Source organism: Hemitrygon akajei, chromosome 23 (assembly GCF_048418815.1).
Source record: "Hemitrygon akajei chromosome 23, sHemAka1.3, whole genome shotgun sequence".
Lineage (NCBI taxonomy): Eukaryota > Metazoa > Chordata > Chondrichthyes > Myliobatiformes > Dasyatidae > Hemitrygon > Hemitrygon akajei.
The window spans coordinates 33,788,360-33,814,104 of NC_133146.1; the positions used below are offsets into that span (position 1 = coordinate 33,788,360).

At 46.9% G+C, this 25,745-nt stretch overlaps 2 protein-coding genes across 5 annotated transcripts in view; both read left to right on the plus strand.

The window, feature by feature from the left end:
- The first annotated feature begins 8,764 nt into the window (after positions 1 to 8,764).
- LOC140715324 (putative lysosomal acid lipase/cholesteryl ester hydrolase) overlaps positions 8,765 to 25,745 on the plus strand; it is a 46,539-nt gene continuing 29,558 nt past the window's right edge. The window contains exon 1 of one of the 4 annotated variants that reach the window (XM_073027368.1): positions 8,765 to 8,890. The gene's annotated coding sequence lies outside the window, so the exon portion shown is untranslated. Of the gene's footprint in view, positions 8,891 to 8,992; positions 9,539 to 15,134; positions 15,308 to 25,745 lie in introns of those variants that run through there. The other 3 variants (XM_073027369.1, XM_073027366.1, XM_073027367.1) reach the window with 3 other exon arrangements.
- Positions 8,872 to 25,745, plus strand: part of LOC140715323 (putative lysosomal acid lipase/cholesteryl ester hydrolase) — a 107,598-nt gene continuing 90,724 nt past the window's right edge. The window contains exon 1 of the mRNA XM_073027365.1: positions 8,872 to 8,890. The gene's annotated coding sequence lies outside the window, so the exon portion shown is untranslated. The remainder of the gene's footprint in view (positions 8,891 to 25,745) is intronic.

A 25,745-nucleotide genomic window follows, 5' to 3' on the forward strand; every position in this document is an offset into this window, starting at 1 on the left:
CTATATTCTGTTTTCCAGATCTAGCAGGAAGTTTCACATCCAGCTACTGGGATTAGTAACCCTTCAGAACAAATACTGTAATGTCATCAGCAGCAATATGTATTATAGAGGTTGCATTATGGCCTTGAAATAATCTGCTTCTTAATTTATCACAAGATCTTGTGCTGTTCCCATGACTGAGTAATTCCTGCTGGAGCCCTTGTATTTCAAAATAATAATCATGGGACAGAACTAGGACTCAGGTTTTCCTCTTGACTTGCTTGTTGCTGTTGAGTTGGGCAAGAATTTATCCAAGTTGTCATAGGAACAGAAACTTTGTTAGTCAAAAGTGGTTAGATACCAAGAAGTCTTCCTTTTCAATAAGAACAGAGCATAAAAACATTTATGGCCGCTTCGCAGTATTTGAGAAAGTTGTTGAGTGACTTTCTGAGGATAACTCAGGTGACTGAAGGTTGGTGAGGATAGAGGAAGGAAGTAATATCAGAAACTACGAGTGGAGGTGTTTCATAATCTTTGGGGAAAGTCGGCAGTGTTGGAAAATCATTTCTAAAGTTGGCCAGATTGTTTTAGCCTCTTGACTGTAAGGTATAGAAGAATTAGGCCATGTGACCCATTCAGTCTGCTCCATCAGGGCTGATTTATTATCCCTCTCAACCATATTCAAAAGTAAAAATTAATTTTATTATCAACGTGCATATATGTCACCATAAACAGATTTATTTTCTTGTGGACCTGCACAGTAAATCCAAGGAACACAAGAGAATTAATGCAAGACTGCACCCAAAAGGACAGACAACCAATATGCAAAAGACAGCAGACTGCAAAGTACAAAAGAACAAACAAACAAACAAATAAATAAGCAAGCAAGCAATAACTATTGAGAGTATGAGACGAAGAGTCCTTGAATGTGAGTCCATAAGTTGTGGGAACAGTTCAGTGATGGGGCAAGCGAAGTTGAGTGAAGTTATTCCCTTTGGTTCCTTTTGTTCTGAGGCTCCTGTGCCTTCTTCCTGACAGCAGCAGCAAGAAGACAACAAAGGTGAGAAGGGCTTTACCTGTGATGGACTGGACCATATGCACTACTTTTGGTAGGATTTTCCATTCAAGGGCCTTGGTGTTTCCATTCCAGGCTGTGATACAACCAGTCAATATAATCGCCACCAAACATCTATAGACATTAATCAAAGTTTTAAAAGCCATGCCAAATCTTCGTAAACTTCGAAGGAAGTAGAGGCACTGTTATGCTTTCTTCGTAATGGCATTTATGTGCTGGGCCCAGATTATAGTGGTTGTGCACTGCTGAGCGTGTGTGTGTGTGTGTGTGTGTGTGTGTGTGTGTGTGTGTGTGTGTGTGTGTGTGTGTGTGTGTGTGTGTGTGTGTGTGTGTGTGTGTGTGTGTGTGTGTGTGTGTGTGTGTGTGTGTGTGTGTGTGTGTGTGTGTGTGTGTGTGTGTGTGTGTGTGTGTATTTGCAACTTGGCCCCAGAGGAACGCTTGTTCATTCGGCTGTATTTATGTCTGGTTGAGTGATAATTAAACTTGAATTTGATTTGATTTGGATATTATTTCTAATGATTGTCTCCAAATGGAATAGTTAATGTCTACCCATTCAATGGAAGACAGTCTGAGACTTCTGTACATGAGATAGAAGATTCAAACTCAAATGTCAGTAGTGGTCACATCATATCTGTTAATATGCTCACCACTGAGGCAAGTGTTAGAAATCCCAGCTTCCTGATGTTAGGAAGGAAGGGAAAAGTTGCTTCTCATATCTGGTGCCAGGAGAAACCAGTACAAGATTTGTATGAGTTACCATTTTTTTTGTTTTTAGAAACATTTAATAATTTTAATTTAAGAAGTTACTTTCAGATTTAGTTATTTTATGTCTCGGCACATCTGAGCCCATCTAGAGGTATCTAAATACTCTGGCACCTGGCAAAGCTGGGAATAGGGCCTTGTCAGCCCTGAAAGCTTTCAAACCATTTGGAGCTTCCTCAGTGTTGCTGGCATTCAGGGCCTCATCTGGGGTGCTGCAGGACATTCGGGTAAGTGGAGACATGGAATCACTTTATGCAACGATTGTGCCAAGGAAATCTGGCCATAATACATTTGACAGCCAGTAATAACTAGCCCAATCCGCTGACACAAAGGATGCAGCAGTTAGTGTACCCGAATACAGAACAATAGTTTGACTGTGACTTCTTGCACTGGCTTCCAGTAATTGTTTTAAATTATGTATCTGGGCATACAACACAGGAGAAATAAATGTACAACCAGCCTGCTATACTTTCATGCAAAGTAATATTTAAACCAGGGGTGTAGGGGGCTCTGGAAAGAGGTAGTACCTTTGATATCTGGCAGCCGCACTCTACCTCGTAGGGTGAATGGGCACTGGTCCTCATCCATCTCCTAAATTTCTCACGTCAGCCCCCAAGAAGCACATCCTGGTACACCACTTCAGCTGGCGGGCTAAACGACGTGAGGGGGTGGTGTTAACCTGGCACCACTGGGCGAAGGACCTCGTCGACAAAGTTACTGGCCGGGGCCGATGAGTTTCACTGAAGAACTAGGAAGGCCACGTGCTCGAGACCAGGGCGAGCCTTCGGGTTGGAGGACAAGGGTTGTGGTCCTGCCTGGAGAGGAGTGGGCACTGCTCCAAGACATGCGGAAACACCCCTACAGCTGACATGCAGGTTGCGGGATCCGAACCGAACCAAATGAATATTTAGCTCACAGCGAAGGAGATCAGGGGAAAATGGTAAAGGGGAAAGAGAGAAATTGATGCTGCAAAATCATTGACAGAAAAGTTAAGGTCTGATTATAGTTCACATCCGAAAATTCCATCATTCTATCTTCCAAGCAGAAGATTAATACATTTCTGATTAACAATCTGGTCATAGAAGAGGAATAATCGTCAAGAAAGATTGCCAGCCAGACTCTTAACATAAAATTGTTTTATAACAAATGCAATTTATATAATTTATTTCATGAAATGAACATAAATATTTTTAAAGCACATGTTTTATTTTCTTAAGAGTGGTGATAACATGTTATTTTCAATTGTGTGTGATCCGAAACTTTATTTGGAGATTTGTTGTTTAAACTTGCTGGCCTTGTTCTTGAAGTGGGTTAGGGAAGTGTAAGTCAAGGAATTGTGTGGTTAGCACTATCCACTCTTTCCATCTCTCTGCAGTCTTCTGATAGTGGCAGCTGTCGACGTTATTCCTGTGCTGGAGCCACTTCTCCGTCAGTGCCTCTCTTCTAGCGTCAGGTGTAATTTTATGCTTTGGCAGGGTCTGAAAAGGCAGTTCCTGTCCATTAAAGATGCCAGCGGTCCTGTATTTTACGGGAAATCACATTTGGGCAAGGAAATTAAAGAACTTTGTCTTAATTGTGAGAGATGGCAGAGTGTTGAGATGCAGCAAAGATTGGGAGTCTGAGTGCATGATTCATGAAAGGGAAGTGTGCAGGTGCAACAAGTAATTCAAAATCTACAGAGAATGATTGTTCATTGAGAAGGGCATTAAGAAGTTGTGGTTCAGTTACATTGACCGTGGATAAGTTCATGAAGGGGATATTTCCTCTTGTAGGAGCATCTGCACTGGGTTTACTGTTTATAAATAGGGTGTTGTCCATTTAACTCATTTAAGGCAGAGATTGATAGGTTTTTGATAAGTTAGGAGATAAATAAAAAACACTGGGGATAGATCAGCTATAATATTATTCTGTCCAGATATCAGCCAGTGGCCCACTCCTGCCCCTGATGAGTAATATTGCTATCTTTCAATTTTCCTGCAAAGAAAACGGAGGCCATAGAGGAAGCATTGTTAATCCCCAGGACAACCACAGTACTTTAAAAGGAACTGTAGGCAACATCTTCACACAGCTTACCTTGAAGCCCTGCACTGTGAGGTAACTGGGATGTGACACAGGGTAAGAACTTGACTTGTCCACACTCAGCCTGGTCCCTGGTGCTTACCAAGTTCTGGCTACAGGTCCTTGGTTCCCACCTACAATGAAGCCCATGTCACATGTGACATCATGCTCAGGGTCCACCTCTAACCACTTGGAAGAAGAATTTACTCTGTTCCGAGCTGACCCACAATCCTCCTCCTCTGCCATAGGTGTGTTCCCTTTAGAAGTGCTTCATAGTTACTAACCTCCATTGTTCCCCTCAGACGAGCCAATGGTGGTGGTCCTGCCTGCCAGGGAACTGGTTCACTGCTGCTGGAATGCTTGGAAGAGGGCATGGAGAGCCATCCTAGCTGCCAAACGGGCCTACTGCCATTAGGTCAACCGCTGGCAGAGCCCAGCCAGACTACTCCGACTGGGGACTATGTCTGGCTGCCCAGCCGAGGTATAACCCGGTGCACTGACTCCTGCAAGCTCAACCAAATCCCACATCAATCCAGTCACTTACCATCTCCAGCTTCCATGATCTCTTAGGATCAGACCCTCCTTCGGCGTGTCCTGCTTCAAATACATTGTCCATGGACCACTCAACCCATCTGAGCCCGCACATCTGGAACCTAGGGTGGTGGAAAATGGCCCAGTGTATGTGATTCGCTGGTTGATGCATTCACATTGTCGTGGATGGGGTGTGCAGCACCTGGTCAACGGGGAGGGATCCGTTTCATCTTCGATCCATCACTCATCAAGAAGTTCCATCAGATCCATCTGGATCGCCCTGGGTAGGAGGGTGGGATACTATCAGGAGGCACCTCCCAGTCACTAGCCACGTAACGGGAGTCACCTGCCATTCATTTCCAACTCATTACCTGCAACCTATTTAAACCCAGCTCACATCCACATTCCTTGTCCACCTGTCCAACCAGCTAATATCAACCAGCTACTCCTGGCCTTCAGTCAAACGGCCTGTGGGTGGTAGGCAGTTGTGTGGTGCAGCTGTGTCCCCAAAAGGCTGGCCATAGCTGACCACAGGCCGGAGGTGAACTGGGCGCCTCTGTCGGAGGTAATGTGGGCCGATACACCAAAGCGGGACACCCAGGTGGCGAGCAGTGCCCGGGCACAAGAATCGGAGGTGGTGTCGGTGAGCGGGACCACCTCTGGCCATCTTGTGAACCGGTCCATGATAGTCAGGAGGTGCCGCGCTCCTCGCAACACTGGCAGGGGGCCCACGATATCCACATGAATGTGGTCGAAACGCCGGTGGGTGGGGTGGAACTGCTGCAGCAGAGCTTTGGTGTGCCGCTGCACCTTGGCCGTCTGGCAGTGCATGCACGTTCTGGCCCATTCACTGACCTGCTTGCAGAGTCCGTGCCAAACAAACCTGCTGGAGACCATCTGGACGGTTGTCCTGATGGAGGGGTGCGCCAAGTTATGAATGGAGTCGAAAACGCGTCGCCGCCAAGGTGCCGGGACGACAGGATGGGGTTGGCCGGTGGTGACGTCACAGAGTAGGGTCCTCTTGCCTGGGCCTATGGGGAGGTCCTGGAGCTGCAAACCGGAGACTGCGGTTCTGTAACTCGGGATCTCCTCGTCTGCCTGCTGCGCCTCTGCCAGCACCTCAAAGTCTACCCCTTGGGAAAGGGCATGAATGTTAGGGCGAGGGAGTGCATCTGCCACAACATTGTCCTTACCCGAGATGTGCCGGACATCCATCGTGTATTCAGAGATGTAGGACAGATGGCGCTGCTGGCGGGACGACCAGGGATCGGACGCCTTCGTGAACGTAAAGGTAAGCGGCTTGTGGTCTGTGAACGCGATGAAGGGAACCATAGGTGAGGTCGCAGCGTCCAGAAGCTTGGCAGTTTCAATGAAACTGCATGAACAGATGCGGCGTCGGTCATCTTCGGCCCACACTACACTATAAAACTGCATATTAATTCCTAATAGTTATCGATGACGGAGTTCATCTAGTGTACACTTCTGATTGACTATAAATGAACAAAATTAGCACAGACACCAGGTGCAGATAATGGACTGCCTTCATACAATGCTTTTGACAATTGCGTCCTTCAAATCTTCATTTTCATTGTAATGTTCAAGATGATTGTTGATACCTTCAAATTCTACATAATTCCTAACTTGTTGAACTAGTGAAATCATTTCATTTGCACTCGGGCCATTTCTGGCACCCTCTAGCTTGAATGCTTGAAACTGCAGTGAGCAAAACAGTTCTAAATTCTCACCAACTATCATTGACAAAAATCACTGCTTTTTGAACACAACCACATACAACTGCTACCATTTAAAAACTGATCACTCTAAGCAATGTAATATATGGATCTATTTCTTTTAGAGCAATGACTTCCCTTAGCACTACACACGGACTGTTGTCTATGCATGCGTTACATGTCTCGTTACATGCACATGCAGTACAACTCTTTGAATGATTAGAAAGTATGAAGTTAATAACTCATCTCCTTCTACCTTAGGCCATGAACTTATCAATTACCCCTGATGAGTTATTAACTGATGAATTATTAACTTCAAACCTTCTGCATGATCACTCAAAGAGTTGAACTGCACGTGCATGTAACAAGAGCTGTATAACTCATCTCCTTCTAGCTTAGGCCATGAACTTATCAATCACCCTTGCTGTGGACACTTTCTGGAGGTCCAAGACCCATATGCTCCATGACTGCTGGACTAAGTGTGTAAATGTAGGAGGGGACTATGTTGAAAAATAAAGGTCCTATGTTTTCTAAAATTGACTCCTTTCACCTTAGGCCACGAACTTATCAATCACCCCTCGTACAGCATAGTACACAGTGAAGGACGTGCAACCAGCAAAATTAAAATGAAAATAACATGACGATAGCTTTAGTCCGGAAAGTTGATGAATTTGATAGTGCTAATGAGAGGGTTGAACTGTATTGTAATGCGAACAACATGAATGAGGACAAGAAAGCCCCCACGCTTCTTAGATTAAATGGTGCTAGAGTGTACAGTCTCTTATGTAACCCCTGAAAAGCCAGAAAGCAACACGTTTGGCATAATTGTTACCTGGACTCCATTTTGTCACCCATAGTTCAGTCCCTCCCCACCTACATCCGAAATACATCCCATGCCCTACACCTCTTCAATAACTTCCAGCTCCCCAGTCCCAACCGCTTCATTTTCACCATGGATGGCCAATCCTTAATGACTTCAATTCTCCCTCAAGGAGGCCTCAAAGCCCTCTGCTACTTTCTTGACAGTAGACCGCACCAGTTCCCCAACACCACCACACTCCTCCGGTTGGCCGAACTGGTACTCACACGTAAGAACTTCTCTTTCGGCTCTTCCCACTTTCTTCAGACCAAGGGTGTAGCTATGGGCACTCGCATGGGCCCCAGCTATGGGACTATGCCTGCCTCTTCGTGGGTTATGTGGAACAAGTCTATGCTCCAAATCTATACTGGTACTGCTTCCCAACTTTTCCTTTGCTACATTGACGACTACATTGGTGCTGCTTCCTGCACCCATGCTGAGGTCGTCAATTTCATCGACTTTGACTCTAACTTTCACCCAGCCCTCAAATTCACTTGGTCCATCTCCCCTTTGGTCCATCACTTCTCTCCCCTTTCTCAATCTCTCAGTCTCAATCTCTGGAGACAGACTGTCCACTGACATCTTCTATAAACCCACCGACTCCCATAACTACCTTGATTATACCTCTTCCCACCCTGCCAAATGTAAAAATGCTATTCCCTATTCCCAGTTCCTCTGTCTCCACTGCATCTGCTCCCAGGATGAGGCTTTCTGTTCCAGGACATCTCAAATGTCCTCTTTCTTTAAGAATTGTGGTTTCCCTTCTGCCGTCATCAATGATGCCCTCACCCGCATCTCCTCCATTTCCCGCACTTCCGCCCTCACCCTATCCTCCCGTCATCACAACAGGGACCGTGTTCCCCTTGTCCTCACCTACTATCCCACCAGCCTCCGGATCCAATACATTATCCTCCTCAACTTGCGCCACCTTCAACAGGACCCCACCAACCAGCACATCCTTCCCTCCCTACCCCTCTCTGCTTTTTGCAGGGATCGTTCCCTCTGCGAATGCCTGGTCCACACGTCCCTCCCCACAGATCTCCCACCTGGTATCCCTGCAAGCGTAAGTGCTACACCTGTCCCTACACCTCCTCTCTTACCACCATTCAGGGCCCCAAACAGTCCTTCCAGGTGAGGCAACACTTCACTTGTGAGTCTGTTGGGGTAATTTATTGCATCTGGTGCTCCCGGTGCGGCCTGCTCTACATCAGCGAGACCCGACGCAGATTGGGGGACCGCTTCGTCGAGCACCTCTGCTCCGTCCGCCACAACAGACAGGATCTCCCGGTTGCCACCCACTTCAACTCTCCTTCACATTCCCATTCGGATATGTCCGTACATGGCCTCCTCTACTGCCATGATGAGGCCAAACTCAGGTTGGAGGAACAACATCTCATATACTGTCTGGGTAGTCTCTAGCCCCTTGGTATGAACATCAAATTCTCCAACTTCTGGTAATTCCCTCCCTCTCTCTACCCCTCTCACACTTTCACTCTGCCTCCTCTTCTAGCTGCCTATCACCTCTCTCATGATTCTGCCTTCCCCTTACATTCCGTCTTCACATCTTCGGCCTATCCCCTCCCTGCTTCCCCTCCCCCACCCCTTGATCTTTCCTCTGATTGGTTTTCCACCCTCCCCCACCTTCTTTATAGGGCCCCTGCCCCCTCCTTCCTCAGTCCAGACGAATGGTCTCGGCTCGAAACGTTGACTGCTTCTTTCAACAGATGCTGCCCGACCTGCTGAGTTCATCCAGCTTGTTTGTACGTGTTGATTTGACCACAGCATCTGCAGTGCACTTTGTGTTCACTGTTCCTTCCGTGTGTGACTGGGGCCGTTCTGAGTCCGGGCGCTCCGATCCATTCGCACACACGCTAAGGATTCGTCTCTTCCTTGTTGGTAAGAGTTGTTTGGTTGCGTTGTTCTGCGGGGAGGTGCGGGCAGAAAGTTGTATTAATTTCTAGAAAAGTTAAGTATTTAGATAAGGAATTCGGCATCACACTGTCACTGTTAGTAATGGGCACCCGGGATACGGTTATTAACATAGGATCAGGACTTTCGGCAAAGTCTGTGCCGATCAAATGGTCCCATTACTTTAGTTGTGTTATGCCGTTGGCCCCCTCCTTTGTGAAAATCGCAAGAACTCTAGTTAACCCAGAGTTGACCCAAAAGAGAGAGACGTGCGGAAGACCACGTTCTCTCAAGAAGCAGAATAACGGTGACTTCGATTATCGTCTCATGGAAACCACGTGAAAAGCCCTCGGGCAAAGTGGGCTGGTTGAGAGAAAGATCGCATTACCTGCAACTTGATTGATACCTGCGATCCCGTGAAGAAGTATAAAGGCGGGTCTGAGGGGAGGACCCTCAGGTGCACCCAGCAGACACGAGATCGATTCCCGTGGGAGCGGGACGTCATTTTGAAGGAAGCCACGTACGCTAGATTCCGACTTTGAATCTGTGGCTAAAACCAACGAAAGACTGCTTTTAAAATAACAACGGGGAAGTCTGCTCCCCTGATTCCAAGGATTTGCTCTGCCAAGACGACGGGCAAGTGTGCATCTTTTATAAATTATAAAGGAAAAAGCCTGCAAACTTCTGAGTGACTCTTAAGACTTCCGTTGGACTCAGTATTACCCCCCTAGACAACTGTAGAGCTTATTTCTGATTGATTATGGTTACACCGGTGTTTTAGATTGAGTTTTGATGATCTGAATGTTTTGTATTAACCATACGTTTGTGCCCTTGTTGAATAAAACGTTTGAAAATAGTAGCATCCGACTCAGCTGATCCATCTATCTTTGCTGGTAAGTTACCTGGTTACGGGGTTTTCGTAACAAGTGGGGTTCTCGTCCCGGATTTGAAACCAAACGGGAGGGTCAGTGAATCGGGCTGTAAGTCCAAACTTAAATCTGGTTACGCAGGTAGCCAGACGAGAAACTAGCAAAGATGGATGTGCAGGAATTTAGGAGAAACCCGACGGTAGAGGCGCTATGGATCAGACTTAGTAAGTTTGGCGCAGGCATTAGACCTCACAGCGGTGAAGCCAGCAATGAAAAAGCAGGAAGTGCGAAGGGTCATACAACAGCATTACGTTGGGAAGAAGGTGTTTACAGCTGAGGATTTGGAAAATATTCCCGAAAGGAGATTAGTGAGTGGGACAAATCAGGCAGAGTTGGAGAAAGCAAGGCTGGAACATGAGTTTAAAATAAAGCAGCTAGAAGTAGAAGCAGCTCAGAAGGCTGCAGAGAGGGCAAAAGAAGCGGAGAGAGCAGAGAGGGCAAAAGAAGCGGAGAGAGCAGAGAGGGCAAAAGAAGCGGAGAGAGCAGAGAGGGCAAAAGAAGCGGAGAGAGCAGAGAGGGCAAGAGAGCAGGTGTTCAAACTAAAGCAGCTAGAAGCAGAAGAGAAAGAGAAACAAAGGAACCATGAATTGGAGCTGGACAGGCGAAAGCAAGAGCGAAGAACTCAAGGGGGAGAGAGAGAGGAGGGGTTTGATATTAGTCGGGCGTTGAGGTTGGTCCCCCCGTTCGAGGAGACGGATGTTGATAGTTATTTCTTGCCCTTTGAAAAGGTGGCAGGGAATCAGCAGTGGCCCAGAGAGCAATGGGTGGCGTTGTTACAAAGTGTGTTACGAGGAAAAGCACAGCGGGTATATGCCGCGCTGCCCACAGAAAGGGACGGGAATTATGATCAAGTAAAGGAGGCCATTCTCCGAGGTTACGAGTTAGTACCTGAGGCGTATAGACAAAGGTTCCGAAATTTAAAAAGAGGGTGGAATCAAACGTATACCGAGCTAGCCCATGAGAAGGGTGTGCTCTTGGACCGTTGGTGCACAGCTGAAAAGGTGGCCGAGAACTATGGGCGTCTCAGGGAGTTAGTTTTGATTGAGGAATTTAAAGGTTGCGTTCCGGAAGAGATCCGAGTGTATTTAAATGAGAGGACGAATCAGTCCATCTCAGAGGGCTAGGCTCGCAGATGAATATGCCCTAACCCACAAGACAAAGTTTTCCTCGCCAAAAAGTTACCCGAGAGACCGTCGGAATGGTAGGGACAGTCCGCCGGCTAAGGGAGAAACTCCACCGGGAGCTAGCACAAAAAGTGAGGATAACAGACAGGAAACCTGGAGATCTCCTGGTTTCAACTGTTTTAATTGTGGAAAGGTGGGACATATTGCATCAAAATGCACTGCTCCGAGGAAGGAGTCGGAACGAGGGAAAGCAGCTATTTCCATAGGCTGTGTTGCGTCGATCCGAAAATCGACAAGCAGGCCCCAGATAGATGGAATACAGGAGGGGCGGGAGACATTTAGGTCCGAAGGAACCGTGGCTTTGAAGGAAGGGGACCCCCCAATTCCCGTACGAATTTGGAGAGACACGGGGGCGGAACTATCGTTAATTAGCCGTAATGTGTTAAAATTCGGCCCTCGCACGGGGGAGGTAGCCCTTAGAGGTATCGGGAACCGAACCGAGGTCGTGCCTTTGCATAGGGTCTTTCTAGATTGTGAGTTGGTGTCGGGACCAGTAGATCTGGGGGTCCTGCCGGAATTGCCAGGAGAAGGAGTGGACGTCCTTCTGGGTAACGACCTAGCGGGTGGGAAGATGGGTGCCGCCGTGAAGCTGACCACCCAGCCCGTGAGAGTTGAAGACCCTCCCTCAGAAAAAAAATTCTATCCCGCATGTGCGGTCACTCGCAGCATGTCGAAAAGGGCCGCTGAGACCGAGAGCGGGTGGAATCTGGCCAGTTTTGATTTGGCCGAAACTTTTTTACCGACTCTGTACCAACGAGAGTCCGAGGAAAGGAAAACGGAGAGTAGGGAGGAACGAGTGGGAAATCGGGAAGAGGTAGACCGGTCCTTAGCCAGAAGAGAGTTTGTACGGGAACAGAATGGTGACGAGGAGCTGGTAGCCTTGAGAGAGTCGGTTCTCTCCGAGACTGAACTGGAGGCAGAGCCAGAGGGTTATTATCTCCAGGAGGGGGTGTTGATGAGGAAGTGGAGACCCCCTGCGGTGCAGGCCGATGAGGACTGGGCGGTGCTACATCAGATAGTAGTCCCGAAAGTATATCGGGACGACATTCTTGACTTGGCCCATAAGGGACCTTTAGGCGGGCATTTAGGAATAAAGAAGACCGTGGAGCGGGTTCAGAGGGAATTCTATTGGCCCAATCTGAGGAAAGATGTTACTGAGTATTGTAAAAGATGTCATACCTGCCAGGTGGTGGGTAAGCCGAATCAAGTTATCCCTAAGGCCCCCCTCCGACCTATTCCCGCATGTGAGGAGCCTTTCTCCCGAGTCATTGTGGATTTTGTGGGACCCTTACCTAAAACTGCGAGTGGGCGGCAGTATATCATGACCCTGATGTGTGCCGCTACACGATTTCCCGAGGCCGTGCCTCTGGGTAGTATTAGGACCTCTGCGGTGGTGAAGGCCCTTATCAAATTCTTTACCACCGTGGGGCTACCCAAGGAGATACAATCAGACCAGGGAAGTACATTCACGTCGAACGTATTTCGGCAGATGATGACCCAGCTCGGGGTGAGGCAGATTATGGCCTCTGCGTACCACCCGGAGTCACAGGGAGCGTTGGAAAGGTTCCACGCTACCCTAAAGACCATGCTTAAAGCTTATTGCCAGGACAACGTTCGAGACTGGGATGAGGCTTTACCCCTTTTGTTATTTGCCGTAAGGGATACAGTCCAGTGCTCCCTGGGGTTCAGTCCGTTCGAGCTGGTTTTCGGTCACAGGCCCAGGGGACCCCTAACCCTACTGAAAGAAAAATGGTCTAACCCGACCGCCCAAGTCAGTGTGGTCGACTATGTGCTGAAATTCCGGGAAAGGCTGCGTCAAGTATGCGCCTTGGCAAACGAAAACCTTAAAGCCTCTCAGGAAAAAATGGGTCAGTGGTATAACAAGAGAGCGAGAGAACGAGAGTTTCACGTGGGCGACCGGGTCCTGGTCCTATTCCCGGTAGCTACTCACCCCCTGGGGGCGAGGTTTCAAGGACCATATACAGTGCGTAAGAAAATAGACTCGCTGAATTACGTGATCGAAACCCCCGACCGACGAAAGCCGACCCAGTTAGTTCACGTGAACATGATAAAAGGGTATCACGAACCCACCCCCCCGGTTGTTGGCGCGGCCATGAAAGCCGATGAAGTTGGGGGGGACGGTAAGGAGGAACCAGAACGGTTCGACAAGATAGGTATAGTCCCTACCAGATTAGAGAACTCTGTCGTATTGGAGAATCTTGCGGGTAAAGTTGGCCACTTAAAGCCTGAACAGCGGGAGCAGGTAATACAGCTCGTTAACCGGCATGCAGACTTATGCCCAGATGTTCCCCGAAGGTGTAATGGGACGCAACATGATGTGATAGCTACCTCAACCCAACCTATTAAACAAGCCCCTTATCGGATGAATCCTGAGAAAAGCCAGCTGGTAGAGAAGGAGATTGAACATATGCTAGCTGCTGGGATAATCCGCGAATCCTCATCCGCGTGGGCTTCTCCTTGCGTGGTTGTCCCAAAGCCGGACGGGACCATAAGATTCTGTACCGATTATCGGAAGGTCAACGCGGTTACCCAGACCGATGCTTACCCTCTTCCCCGGGTGGATGATTGCATTGATCAACTGGGGAAGGCAAGGTACATCACAAAAATTGACTTGCTAAAGGGGTACTGGTGCGTTCCTTTAACGGACAGGGCTCGAGAGATTTCAGCCTTTGTCACCCCGTCTGGGTTGTACGAGTACAACGTTATGCCGTTTGGGATGAAAAATGCCCCAGGGACATTTCAGCGGATGATAGACGCTGTGATAAAGGGGTTAACCCACACCAAGGCTTATCTTGACGATGTGGTAGTTTGGAATGACACCTGGGAGGAGCATCTGGGGGCTGTAGAAAGTTTGTTTACCCGAATGTCGGCAGCCCACCTTACTGTAAACCTCGCCAAGAGTGAGTTTGGTCATGCCACGATCACCTATCTGGGGTATGTGGTGGGAGACGGGCAGTTGGCCCCTGTGCAGGCGAAGGTCCGGGCTATTTCCGAGGTCCCGGTACCCTCCAATAAAAGGGCCCTGAGGAGGTTTCTGGGCATGGTGGGATACTATCGGAAATTCTGTAAAAATTTTGCGGACATTGCGCTCCCCCTTACAAAATTACTGCAGAAGGAGGAAAAATTTGAGTGGGGTCATTCTTGTCAGAATGCCTTTGAAAAGTTAAAAGCCGTATTGTGCCATGACCCGGTGTTAAAAGCGCCCGATCTGTTAACCCCCTTCTCCTTGGCCACGGACGCCAGCGATGAGGCTGCAGGAGCAGTCCTATTGCAGCAAGAGGGGGATGGAGTGGAGCACCCGGTAGCATATTTCTCTTGGAAGTTCAATAGACACCAGAGGAATTACTCTACCGTGGAAAAGGAATTGTTAGCGCTTGTGTTAGCGATACAACATTTCGAAGTGTACATTTGTCCGGCGCAAAGACCCCTAGTGGTCTATACCGATCACAACCCGCTGGTATTCTTGAACAATATGAAAAACAAAAACAGAAGGTTATTAAGCTGGAGTCTGATGCTACAAGAATTTGATATTAAGATCCAGCACATAAAGGGGAGTGATAATGTGCTAGCGGATTGTTTATCCAGGTGCTGAATTAAGTATACGATGTATGGCACGGTAGGGTAAGGTATTAAAGAAAAGGGGCACTGTACTTGTTACCTGTTTAGATACTGACTTGAATGTATACTGACTTGAATGTATAACAGTAGTACTCTGTGAAGAGAAAAGCTTGTGTAGTATGTAGATTCAAAAGAAAGAGAGAAAAAAAAATCCGGTGTCAACCTGTTTTTAACCGCTGGTTAAAACCCATTATGGGGGGAGGTGTTATGCCGTTGGCCCCCTCCTTTGTGAAAATCGCAAGAACTCTAGTTAAGGGGGGGTCAGCTGACCCAAAAGAGAGAGACGTGCGGAAGACCACGTTCTCTCAAGAAGCAGAATAACGGTGACTTCGATTATCGTCTCATGGAAGCCCTCGGGCAAAGTGGGCTGGTTGAGAGAAAGATCGCATTACCTGCAACTTGATTGATACCTGCGATCCCGTGAAGAAGTATAAAGGCGGGTCTGAGGGGAGGACCCTCAGATGCACCCAGCAGATGCACCCAGCAGACACGAGATCGATTCCCGTCGGAGCGGGACTTCATTTTGAAGGAAGCCACGTACGCTAGATTCCGACTTTGAATCTGTGGCTAAAACCAACGAAAGACTGCTTTTAAAATAACAACGGGTAAGTCTGCTCCCCTGATTCCAAGGATTTGCTCTGCCAAGACGACGGGCAAGTGTGCATCTTTTATAAATTATAAAGGAAAAAGCCTGCAAACTTCTGAGTAACTCTTAAGACTTCCGTTGGACTCAGTATTACCCCCCTAGACAACTGTAGAGCTTATTTCTGATTGATTATGGTTACACCGGTGTTTTAGATTGAGTTTTGACGATTTGAATGTTTTGTATTAACCATACGTTTGTGCCCTTGTTGAATAAAACGTTTGAAAATAGTAGCATCCGACTCAGCTGATCCATCTATCTTTGCTGGTAAGTTACCTGGTTACGGGGTTTTCGTAACACATAGGATCAGGACTTTCGGCAAAGTCTGTGCCGATCAAATGGTCCCATTACTTTAGTTCGTGTGTCTAAGTACCTCTTAAAAGTTTGTTGTCTTATCTGATTTTACTATCTCCCTGGCAAGCCCGTGCCAGACACTCTGTAAACTTGACATGTAAATTTCATTTAAAACTTGTGAACGTTAAAGTTATGCTCTCTGGATTTGACAATCTACCCTATCTATGCTGCCTATAATTTGACATTCTTCTAAGAAACTGTCCCTCAGCCACCATTAGCTGATCCAGAGAAAATACACTTGCCAACCCCTCCTTGTAGCTGATACTCTCCAACGCCTCCCTATCATTCCCGTAATGATCAGAACTGCACACAATTCTATTGAAAAAAGATTATTGCCACCAACAGATAATAGATTTGCATTTTTTTCAGCAACACGTTAGGCTTTGTATCTTGTTAAGTTAAAATCAGTAGAGCAAAATAACAGAAATAAAAAAAGTAGTGAGGTAGTACAATTTCTCCGTCTCCGCAGCATCTTCTCTCAGGATGAGGCTTTTCATTCCAGGGCAAAGGAGATGTCTTCCTTTTTTAAACAAAGGAGCTCCCTTCTTCCACCATCAACTCTACTCTCAAACGCATCTCTCCCATTTCCCGCACATCTACCCTCACCCCATCCGCCCACCACCCCACTCGGGATATAGTCCCCCTTGTCCTCACCTACCACCCCACCAGCCTCTGGATCCAATGTATAATTCTCCGTAACTTCCGCCACCTCCAACGGGATCCCACTACCAAGCACATCTTTCCCTCCGCCCTCTTTCTGCTTTCCGCAGGGATTGCTTCCCACGCAACTCCCTTGTCCATTCGTCCCCCCCATCCCTTCCCACTGATCTCCCTCCTGGCACTTATCCTTGTAAGCGAAACAAGTGCTACATCTGCCCTTACACTTCCTCCCTCACCACCATTCAGGGCCCCAGACAGTCCTTCCAGGTGAGGCGACACTTCACCTGTGAGTCGGCTGGTGTGGTATACTGCGTCCGGTGCTCCCGGTGTGGCCTTTTATATATTGGCGAGACCCGACGCAGACTGGGAGACCGTTTCGCTGAACACCTACGCTCGGTCCACCAGAAAAAGCAGGATCTCCCAGTGGCCACACATTTTAATTCCACGTCCCATTCCCATTCTGATATGTCTATCCATGGCCTCCTCTACTGTCAAGATGAAGCCACACTCAGGTTGGAGGAACATCTTATATACTGTCTGGGTAGCCTCCAACCTGATGGCATGAACATTGACTTCTCTAACTTCTGTTAATGCCCCTCCTCCCCTTCCTACCCCATCCCTAATATATTTAGGTTTTTTTTCTCTCCCCTCCCTTTTTTTCTTTCTCTCTCTGCCCATCACTCTGCCTGTTCTCCATCTCCCTCTGGTGCTCCCCTCCCCCTTTCTTTCTCCCTAGCCCTCCCGTCCCATGATCCTTTCCCTTCTAGCTCTGTATCCCTTTTACCAGTCACCTTTCTGGCTCTCAGCTTCAACCCCCCCCCCCCCCCCCGTCTTCTCCTATCATTTTGCATTTCCCCCTCCCCCTCCTACTTTCAAATCTCTTACTATCTTTCCTTTCAGTTAGTCCTGATGAAGGGTCTCGGCCCGAAACGTCGACAGCGCTTCTCCCTATAGATGCTGCCTGGCCTGCTGCGTTCCACCAGCATTTTGTGTGTGTTGCTTGAATTTCCAGCATCAGCAGATTTCCTCGTGAGGTAGTACTCAAGGGTTCAGTATGAAACAAGAGAAAATCTGCAGATGCTGGAAATCCAAGTAACACACACAAAATGCTGGAGGAACTCAGCAGGCCAGGCAGTATCTGTGGAAAAGAGTACAGCTGACATTTTGGGCCTGGCCTAAGGAGTACCCCCAGCATTTTGTGTGTGTTCCATGGGTTCAATATCCATTTAGAAAATAGATGGCAGAGAGGGAGAAGCTGTCCCTGAATCACTGAGTGTGTGCCTTCAGGCTTCTGTACCTCCTTCCTGACGGTACCAGTGTGAAGAGGGTACCAGTGTGGTGGGAATCCTTAATGATGGACACCTCCTTCCAATGACACCACTCCTTGATATCTTGGAGACTGTGGACTATGGTACTCATGACAGAGCTGACTAAATTTACAAGTTCCTGAAATTTATTTCGAGCCCCTCCCCCCCATACCAGCCAGTGAAGCAGCTAGTCTACACTGTATTTGTAGAAGTTTTTGAGTGCTTTCGTTGACAAACCAAATCTCCAACTCCTAATGAATCAATATGTTGCATCCAGGTTAGGTCCTCAGAGATATTGACACCCAGGAACTTGAAATTGCTCACTCACTCCACTTCTGACCCCTCTACAAGGATTGGCTTGTGTTCCCTCGTCTTACTCTTCCTGAAGTCCACAATCAGCTCTGTAATCTTGAGTGCAAGGTTGTTGCTGTGACACCACTCAGCTAACTGGTATATCACGCTCCTGTGCACCATTTCACCACCATCTGAAATTCTGCCAACTATGGGTGTATCATCAGCAAACTTACAGATGCTGTTTGAGCTATGCCTAGCCACACAGTCACGGGTGCAGAGAGAGTAGAGCAGTGGGCTAAGCCCAAACCCTGTGGAGTCCAGTGTTGATTGCCAGCGAGGTGGAGATGTTATTTCCAATCCACACAGATTGTGGTCTTCTGATTAAGAAGCTGAGGATCCAGTTGCAGAGGGAGCTACAGAAGCCTAGAAGTAGTTTTGATTTTTGATAGTTTTTTTCAATGATGGTGCTAAATGCTGAGCTGTAGTCAATAAACAGCATCCTGGCATCGGTATTTGCATATCTAAACTAGTTTAACCAGTTTTATGAGAGCTAACTTGTGAATTAATTTAGAATTAAAACAAAAAGCTTATTTTAGAAATTTGAACAAGTCTAATTTGCCATAATATGATGCCAAGCACAATTTATCAGATCTTAATTTTTTTGCTCACTTACATACTGAGTATTAATTAAATGGTTCTGTTGACTTTTGGTTTCATTGGCCACCAATAAGGTTTTAACCATGACTTAAACTGACAGGACCTTTATGCAGTAGCTGTGGGGTAGAATGTTTTGGGGAATGTTTCGGGGCGCCTGGCGTTGCCAGATGGGATGTTTCAGGATCACTGGCCTTGCCTGGGGAGATAGTTTGCTATCTCCAGCTCTGCTATGGGAGATGGTTCAGGATCCCAGAAATTGGCAAATGAATTACAATGTCGGAAAGTGTACGGTCATGCATTTTGATAGAAGAAATAAACGGGTAGACTATTATTTAAATGGGGAGAGAATTCAAAGTTCTGAGATGCAACGGGACTTGGGAGTCTTCGTGCAGGATACCTTTAAGGTTAACCTCCAGGTTGAGTCAGTGCTGAAGAAGGTAAATGCAATGTTGGCATTCATTTCTAGAGGAATAGAGTATAGGAGCAGGGATGTGATGTTGAGGCTCTATAAGGCACTGGTAAGACCTCATTTGGAATACTGTGTGCAGTTTTGGGCTCCTTATTTAAGAAAGGATGTGCTGACATTGGACATTGTAATAGACATTGATGAGTAAGCTGTATCCGGAAATAGAGACAGTGAGATCGAGAAAGGGAAGGGAGTTGTCGGGAATGGACCAGGTGAGTTTGAGGGCAGGGTGAATGTCAGAGATAAAGTTGATGAAGTCGATGAGCTCCATATGGGTGCAGGAAGCAGCACCAATGCAGTCGTCGATTTAGCATAAGAGAAGCGAGGGACAGTCACCAGTGTAGGCTTGGAACATAGACTGTTCCACGTAGCTGACAAACAGGTAGGCATAGCTGGGATCCATGCGAGTGCCCATGGCTATACCTTTTGTTTGAAGGAAGTGGGATGAGCCAAAGGAGAAATTATTGAGAGTAAGAACAAGTTTCACTAGGCAGAGGAGAATGGTGATGGAGGGGAACTGGTTGGGTTCGGTGTCCGGAAAGAAAAGGAGAGCTTTGAGGTCTTCCTGGTGGGGGATGGAGTGGTATAGGGACTGGACATCCATGGTGAAAATAAGATGCTCATGGCTAGAGAACTTGAAATCATTGAAAAGATCAAGAGTGTGTGAGGTGTCACGGATGTAGGTGGGAAGGGACTGAACTGGGGGGGGGGGTCGAGGTATGCAGATATGAGTTCAGTGGGGCAGGAAGAAGCTGAAACAATGGGTCTACCTGGACCAGCAGGTTTGTGAATCTTGGGTAGAAGGTAGATATGCGAGGTGTGGGGTGTGCGAACTGAGAGGTTGGTGGTGGTGAAGAGAAACATTTTCTTAATTTGGGATTTAAGTGGCAGGAGAGAAAGTGAGAGCAGAGCAGTTATATTGACTACTAAGTTACCACCAGAAAGAAGAACAGTTATCCAAGTTGACCTCCGGTTTTCAGTCAAAGCGGTAGAATCGGGACTCTTGCCTCTGGGAAATGACAGGCACATGCATTGTCTAATTTTCCTTCTGTTCACTCCATTGCCTCCCCACCTCCCCTTCCCTCCCCTCCAACAAGGTGCTGTCACCCACCCCATACATTCTTGCCCTTTCATTTGCTTTTGACCTCTTTCTGAAGCTCTTTTCATCTAAGCTTACACTCTCCTCCTTTGCTAGCTCTTCCTTCCACCACAACCCCGCACCCCCCCCCCCCCCCCCCGAATTCTCAGTTGCTCCCGGGAAGGTGGAGTTTCCAGGCACCGCACGTCTTGGTCTAGCCCACCAGAAAAGTGTTTGTGTTGTAAGCCATTGTTTAAGAACTGCTGGGTTAGGCAATTTCAGCCTTGCACTCCGCTGCCCCACGTGTGGTTACTCATTTTGATTGGAGCAAACAGTCCTTCTCATTGGTCCAATTCTGTCACACCACAGAGATGAGGTCTTGTGCTTGTCTTTGGTTTGCTGTCTAGTTGAGCAATATTGTGACATGAGGTCAGCAATCCAATGTAACTGGTTAAAGATCTTCCTACCGGTTCAAAACGGCCAACTGATTCTATGGATATGCTCCAGTAAGAGCTGTGCATTTCTAAATCCTGACCAAACTGGGAATTTTCCTATCTGATGTGGTCAACATAGTATATTGGTTTGCTAAGAGGATACCAGGCGATGTTTTCCAGCTGATGAGGAACATAAAATACCTATTACTGTGTACTGATGGGAGGGGTCATTGATTAGAAGGTACAACTGGAATCAGACTATTAATCCCTACCAGAGTTGATCAGAAACAAGGTTTATTTTATTATTAGAGATAACATCCTGTAGCAGACCCTCCTGGCCCGGTGAGCCCGCACCACCCAATTACACCAGTGTGACCAACTAACCTACTAATCAGTACATCTATTGAATGTGGGAGGAAACTGGAGCACCGAGAGGAAATTCACGTGGTCATGGGGAGAACATACGAACTCCATACAGACAGAGGCAGAATTGAACTGGGGTCGCTGGTTCTGTAATAGTGATATTATCACTTATGTTAAAGAACATAAGAAATAGGAGCAGGAGTAGGCCATCTGGCCCGTCGAGCCTGCTCCGCATTTCCATAAGATCATGGCTGATCTGACCATGGACTCATCTCCACCTACCCGACTTTTCCCCATGACCCTTAATTCCCCAACAATGCAAAAACCTTTCGAACCTTGTCTTAAATATATTTACTGAGGTAGCCTCGACTGCTTCATTGGTCTTGTATGTAGTGAATTTTGTTGTTTGTCAGCAGTCTAGTGCTAGACATTAAAAAATGACTATATTACAAATAAATAAATCATGCGAAAGAGGAATAGTGAGGTAGTCCATGGGTTCACGAACCGTTCAGAAATCTGATGGTAAAAGAGAAGAAGCCGTTCCTAGAACATTGTGTGTGTGTCTTCGGGCTCCTGTACCTCCTCCCTGATGGTAGCAATAAGAGAGAGATTGTCTCCGATAAGAACAAATCTAGTTAAACTGCTGCCCTATTTCTCAAGGTTTCTAATCTGGATGATGGGTCTAGATTAGTGGTCGCCAACCCGTCGATCATGATCGACTGGTCGATTTTTGAGATTTTCCCAGTAGATCCCGGGGGAAAAAAAGAAGAAAAATAAATACACAAATACTGTTGAGAGTTTGTTTCCGGGTTGCGGGGTTTTAGTTCCGTTCTTTCCGCCCAGTGCGCATGCGTGTAGCTCCCCCGCACTACACAGTGTTATTCAGTGGTCCCCATCCACCGGGCCACGAGGAAACGTTATGAGCCAGCTGCATCTCTCCTCATTCCCTGTCACGCCCACTGTTGAACTTGAACCCACGCCAGGTCATCAGTCGCCTAAACACAGTGACACCCTCGTGCGGCCGGCAAGAACCGCCAATGTTACTGGCACGGAGCGCGGCCGGCGGGAAGAGCCGATGCTACTGGCATGGAGCGTGGTCGGTGGGAAAAGCCAATGCTACTGGCCTGGAGCGCAGCTGGTGGGAAAAGCCAATGTTACTGGCACGGAGCGCGGCCAGCGGGAAGAGCTGATGCTACTAGCCTGGTGCGCGGCCGGCGGGAAGAGCTGATGCTACTGACACGGAGTGCGGCCAGCGGGAACCGCCAATGTTACTGGCATGGAGCGCGGCCGGCGGGAAGAGCTGATGCTATTGGCGCGGTCGGTGGGAAAAGCCAATGCTACTGGCCTGGAGCGCGGCCAGCGGGAAGAGCTGATGCTACTGGCCTGGAGCGCGGCCGGTGGGAAAAGCCAATGCTACTGGCCTGGAGTGCAGCCGGTGGGAAAAGCCAATGCTACTGGCCTGGAGCGTGGCCGGCGGGATGAGCCGATGCTGCTGGCCCGGAGCACGGACAGATGGCCGCCGCCTCTGAACCCATTTAGCACACCAAATGTTCGTGGGGAACCCGTGCTAAAGTATTCGCAGACGGGCTCAGGGTTCCGTAAGTATCAGAGCAGCTACCTTGCTGCGATCTGCTGAAACAAACTTTTGTCGGCCAATAGAACCTACAAAGGGGGCGGGCGTGCTCCCTGTCGCACTCCTCACTCGGTCGGTCGCTCTCTCCGGACTGCGACCGCTGCGGCCTCGGCACGGGGACCTCCGGACCTTACCTTGTCCTCTCACCCCACCCATGACCAGCTGCACCTGGCCAAGGCGGCTGACGGCGGGCAGGCGGGAGGCTGGTGTTCGGGCGGGAGGCTGTCTAATGAGGCAATGAAGCCCTCAAAACTGCTTTGGTACCCTGAGTCCAAGCGCCCTGCACTTAAAAACAAACCCGTTGAGTTTTTTGAGTGGAGAAAAGGTGAACAAGCAGGACTGAAGCTAAGTGCTGAGAGCTGCGAAAGCTAAATTGCGGAATAGACTGGACATAAGGAACCTGCTTCGAGTATCGCTGCATTCTGGTCATGTTTTACTTTTAACAAACAAAGAAGCCATTTTGCTTAACATACGCAGTAACATAAAAGAAAGAAGAAACCCCCTTACACTTGTATACATTGTGAATGCCCACAAGCAACTGAATCTGAGGACTGCGAATAGTTAACTTTGATAAATTTGCTTTGAACTCCCTCTTCTGCTGCTGGCTGTTTTACTTTGAATCAATGAAAGTATCATAACCACGTTCTATTTACCATGTTATCTTTATTTTGCAGATAAACAAAGATGTACTTTTTCACTCTTAAACTGAGTCTAGCCTAGTACCTGTTGGGAGCTTCACAGCTGTTTTCTTCACAGTATTACGAGTCAGAGACCATCTATTTTTACCTGCATAAACTAAAATGATGTGGCTTCTTAGAATAATCTGCTGCCCAATTTGCCCTCTATATATGGACATAGAAACAGGGAAATTGTTTCTAGGGCAGTGGGTCTGCTGAATGAAGAGAGATTTGAGGTCAGGTAGTTTGTGTTCACTGGGGCTTAGAACAATGAAGGAGTCTCATTAAAACAAAATTTTGGCCCAAGTAGATGATTCGTGAGAGATGTTTTCCCTGGCTGATGTTTCTAGAATGAGAGCTTGCAAGGCAAGAGATTTAGGATTGAGATAAGGAGAAATTTTGTCAGTAAACTAGTGGAATTTAGTACCACGGCTCCCAGGACTGGACACCATCTATTCCTGCAGACTCAGGAGGAAAGCAATCAGCATAACCAGAGACACCACACACTGGGGCCACTCCCTGTCTGACCCGCTGCCGTCCAGCAAAAGGTTCAGGACACTAAAAACCAGAACAAATAGATTGAGGAACAGCTTCTACGCCAGAGCTGTGGCCTCCATCACACCACTCCCACAGAACAATGACTCAAACTGTGAGCACACACGTACACACACAAGGACTCAAATACTTGCACTAACAGCACTTTGTGCATTACTGTGACATTCTGGTGCTGCTGCAATTTATTTTCTGCTACTTATCTATTTAATACTGTTTTTCTATTACTGTCTTGTTTTTATCTATTACTTTATTTAATTGCCTGAGAGGAAGCCAAACAGTTTCATTGTATCTTTGTATAATGACAACAATGATCATTCATTCACAGAGGGTTGTCAATAGTAGACAAATGGCTGTAAGACCAATGTAGGTAAACTTCCAGGCACAAGAGGTACCACAACTATCACAAGAAGGCAGGAATGTAATTTTTGACTTAATGATGAGTCATGATCACAATGTATGGCAGGAGAGGCATGAAATGCAGAACTCCTCTTTTCTATGTTTCTGGAAACAGCTGTGGGTAAAAGATCAGTGGAGAAAGATAGGGAAATAGAATTACTCCTGTATCAGTTCCAAAGGCCATCTCAGGCATGCTCTTTATATTTTGTGATACGAGAACCGTCAGGATTAAAGACACATGAATGTATAGAAAATTGAGGCATATGGACACTATAGACTGAAGTATTAGTTAAGCACCTAGTTAATATTTCAATTAGTTCAACACAACTTCTTGGGCCAAAGGGCATGTTCTAGTATTATTGCCCTGCATCTTGACTGTCATAGGATATACTGTTTTTTTTCTCTGTTAGATTATGTATTGCATTGAACTGCTACTACTAAGATAACAAATTTCATGTCACATGCTGGTGATAATAAACCTGATTCTGATTCTGACTGTGTAGAACAAATCCACACTTCGATATTAGTAATGTCAGAATGTGCAGTACTTTGTATGTGATTGCTGAAAAATTTTATCATGCTTTGTTTTCAAAAAAATAACACCCGTGAATATTATTTAGATATCTGATAAAGCGATGGAAGCCTTACTCCTATTTTTTTTTACTAGACTTTGGAGATTTGGCTCTTTTTTCTTGCAGTAGAGTGCAGATTTGTATTCGTTGTGTGTAAAATATTGCCAAAATGTTCCTATAAGACATAGAAGCAGAATTAGGCCATTCAGCCCATCGAGTCTGCTCCACCATTCCATCATGGCTGATCCCGGATCCCACTCAATCCCGTACACCTGCCTTCTTGCCATAACCTTTGATGCTTTAAGCAATCAGGAAACTATCAATTTTTGTTTGAAATATGCCAATGGTCTTGGCCTCCGTCACAGTCTGTGGCAGATCATTCCACTGATTCACTACTCTCTGGCTAAAAAAAATCATCCTCACTTCTGTTCTAAAGGATCACCCCTCAATTTTGCCCTTTAGTTCTTGACACCCCCATCATAGGAAACATCCTCTCCACATCCACCTAGTCCTCGCAACATTCTGTAAGTTAACATGCCTGTAAGAAGGCCTATTGGATGAAGAAATATTTGTACCCATTCAAGTTGAAACTCTTTTGATCTTTGTTACATAAATGTAGTGTTTACTGACTTTGCCAAATAGAGTTAAGGTGAGAGATGAGATTTGAGCTGTTTGTAACAATTGTATAATGAATCTCTTTTTATCCCAAAACTGCTTTAAGTTTGCAGAGATGTTGCAATTAATGTAATAAGAGATGGTTTAACATTATTGTGAGATTTATTTGCCATATTTGCATGCTTTGCCCATCACACTTTTCCATGGGCTGTGTTTGACTGTGGAAGTGTCACTCATTGATCACATTCACAATCACTCCAGCACTGGTGTCCCTGTTATGGTAATGGTGCATTTATCTCCCCTTCCTCTTGAGAAGAAAGCTTAATAGGTAGCTAAATAACAGAATTTCAAATGCTAGTTCCTCAAACAGGAAAGAGTAGATGTTAG